Raw genomic sequence first — 3,366 nt, 5'->3', positions numbered from 1 at the left:
GATAGGAATTGTAGAGTCTGAGGGTTCCACTCCATCGCCAGAAAACTTTGTGAGAGATTTTGAGGAGGGAATGTGAGTTTTTCAAGTTTTTTCAGTTTTCATATGCTGCACTACTTAAAGTTCAAAACCTAACGTTACCAAACAGTTTCGATGCAAATCCCTCCTTAATCGCCGCCGCCAAACAGTTTCCCTCACTGCTGTGTTCCTCGTCACCACCGCCGCCACCATGACCCCCGTGTCCGTGACCACCACCATGCCCACCACTGTGTCCTCCGAAGGATCCGCCGACAGAAGCTCCTATTGTGGAGCACAGAGGGAAAAAGCGATCTGCGCGGCAGCGCGGGATGCGGACGGTGAAGGAGGAAGAAAGGGAAAGTGAAGGAAGGGCTAGTGCTTGCAGAGAGAGAGAGAGTGTGTGTGGAATTGCAGAGGCGCTGGCGCGGGGAGGAAGAAGGGTTCGCGAATTTCGAACCCTAAATAAACCCTATGGCTTCGGTTGTTAGAAGAACTGAAGCCATTGACCCTCTTTTGGCACCGGGTCTCCTTGGACCGAGGCCTATACCCCTGACTTCCAGCCACTTTTTGGCTTCGGGTCCTACTGGACCGAGGCCTATACCCCTCTTTGGCACCGGTTTTGAGCGAACTGGGGCCTATACCCCTCTTTGGTTTTGGGTATTTGGAGAACCGAGGCCTAAAACTTGGCTCTAATTGCAAAAATGCCACCGCGCCATTATATGCTTCGGTTTCTGGCCAACCGAGGCATATAAGGAGAGGTAAAATGGGAATTCTGCACTAGTGTGATATCTTCTAAGTGGTTTTAGAATGTATAGAAATGTGAAAATAGAAAAACAAGAAGCCACTTTATTTTAAATTAATCCTATGTTGTACGATGGAGTTTGCACTCATATACTATATATTAGATTAAGAAAACATAAAAGAGAAATAAACCCTACCGTTAACCCTATAGTTAATTAAGTAGTTGTCAATACCTCAAAGAACTAAATGCGAAAGCATACTTAGATTGGTCATTGAGAACAATAAATGAAATTTGGTATATGGTCTTCCCATAGCACTTTAAGTTTTCCTCTTGATTTTCTCTTTTAATGAGAAGGAAGAGAAAGGAATAGAAAATTGTGTACGTACTCTCATACGAGAGGACTAGGGATATCAAAAAAAATTGTATATGCGGGTATCCAAATTTTTGAGTTTCCAAATTTCTTTTTGGGAATCGATTAAGACTAAACTTACTCCCACTGAATTGTGATGCAAACAATCATCAACAACATCCATTAAAAGTCAAATGAGATTTCAACACTTTTACTGACAGTGGGAAAGAATTATAATATAAGAAGCATATGGGTGCTTCAACACATATACATAGAATAAAGATTTCGACCATTGGCTTGTAAAACAAAGGTGGTTAATTAATGTCAGACCTTGGGCTCGTGACTAAGTGGACACCTAGAGAAGGCATTTGTAATTGATAAATCTAGGCAACAAACAATTTTTATCACAACAAAACTCCTCTGGATTTATTATACATGAAGAATTACATTAGCGACAAAAAATTAAATAAATACAACAGGACATTTGGGATGTCCTAACCCTTTTACAAATTAAAAAAATATTACATAATGAATTACTATTATGTTGTAACTCCATAATAGTTCAGAAGACTAAAATTATTATCGAGTAGAAAATCACATTGACATGAACACTATATCATAATACTACCATGAAGATGTTCAAATATATTTTAGTAAATCACTCCAAATCTATATTTAAAAAGTTCATACATGTAAATGACCGAAGAAAATAATCTTCAACCTTCATATTCTCTACATATTTATTCCAATTTGTAGATTTATAAGACATTTTAAAGCAGTCAGAGCTTTGTCCAAAGAGTCCTTGTTAGTGTTTCATTTAAACTTCTCAATCTCGCCTCACTTGATGTTTAATCTTGATCTTCTTGACTATTACTCATTTCTTATAAGTTCCACCTTCTGGATTCAGAAAAATCTTTGCTTGATGATGCAACTGTGAGTCCTTATGTTTCTTTGAAGACTTGATATTTGTAACTTTCTGTTTATAATTCTTATTTTAGTAGACTAAATAGCATATGAATATGAGTTATGAGTGCTCATATAGTTTGTTTGAAATAAAGGAAGGGCAGAAGAGTTGGTGTGTGGCAAAACCTTGATCAAGAGTTGATCCACTCTTTCTGATCTCGGGGAAGTGTTTTTTCTCCATTGTAAATACCCTTAAACCAGGTTTCCCCTATAAATGCAACTGTTAATGCCAATAATTAAAGAAACCAATTACATGAACATGAACATTTATAAATCTTATTATAATGATAAGGATGGAACATACCACTCTTTCATCTTCTATCCTCTATTTCTTTGCAAGCTTCACAGCGACTGCAAAATAAACAAAAATAATTGCAAATACCATTATTTGATGTAAAAGTGTAAAACATAGCATGAGTGAAAGAAGACAATGGTAGTTCTAAATCAAAAACCTTCTTTCTGAGGGGATTGAAGCAAACATTGTGAACATTAGGTTCATTTGCCTATTCTACCATGAGTTCCTGTAAATGAAATGTTTTTTTTTATAAGGTTAATAACTAAATAGAAACTAATAAACAAAAAAATATGAAAAAAAATAAACAAAATATATGTTTGAAATCCCATAGATATGAATCTAAATAATCAAAAGCTATAGAATACCTTTGGTATTTCCTTGATTTGATTTTGATACGACTGTCATTATTCTTAGAAAAATATATGAATATGTGTTATCGTCGTCTTCATCGTTGACTATGCTGCTGGCCATTTGCCCAAATTAATTATTTAGAGATATCTAAAAATATTACTTCTCTCAGTTGATTGAAAAAACTCTACCAATAACCCTCTTATATAGATGGAGAAGAGATGAATATAGTTAATCGAAAAGAATCAAGAAAATTTTTAAATAAAACTAATTTAAAAGAAAAAACGTAATCTTATTTTGATATCAATCTATAAACTTAAAATAATTACTATCTAAAATAATCTCTATAATAAATAAAAATTATAATTGATTTGATTTTGAAATCAATATCATCACTCTCTTTGAGATAAAAAATTTCTCCATGCTACCTTTTTCTCTAAGCTCTAAATATTCAGAGACAGCTGAACATATTTCTTTGATGAGAAGCTCTATGAACCTCCCCTTTATATAAATTTAAAAGAGAGAATATGAGTCGTTTATTGAACGAGGATTAATATTAATAATTTTTAGTAATTTTCATTTCTAAAGCATATAAAATAAGAAAGTAATTAATATATACATTTAATTATTAAATAATGTCATTAATAAGTCATT

The 3,366-nt window shown here is 34.1% G+C and overlaps 1 long non-coding RNA gene across 1 annotated transcript; it reads right to left on the bottom strand.

Annotated features, from left to right (window-relative positions):
• Positions 1 to 1,598: 1,598 nt before the first annotated feature.
• Positions 1,599 to 2,995, bottom strand: LOC114180267. Its single transcript, XR_003603657.1, has 4 exons — positions 2,730 to 2,995; positions 2,522 to 2,590; positions 2,374 to 2,420; positions 1,599 to 2,277 (listed from the first exon to the last, which is right to left on the bottom strand). It is a non-coding gene; the product is annotated as an uncharacterized LOC114180267 (long non-coding RNA).
• Positions 2,996 to 3,366: the final 371 nt, after the last annotated feature.

The sequence above is a fragment of the Vigna unguiculata genome, chromosome 4 (assembly GCF_004118075.2).
Source record: "Vigna unguiculata cultivar IT97K-499-35 chromosome 4, ASM411807v1, whole genome shotgun sequence".
NCBI classification, from domain to species: Eukaryota; Viridiplantae; Streptophyta; class Magnoliopsida; order Fabales; family Fabaceae; genus Vigna; species Vigna unguiculata.
Note: the sequence above shows the minus strand (reverse complement) of the source record. Positions and strands in the feature narration are given on the sequence as shown.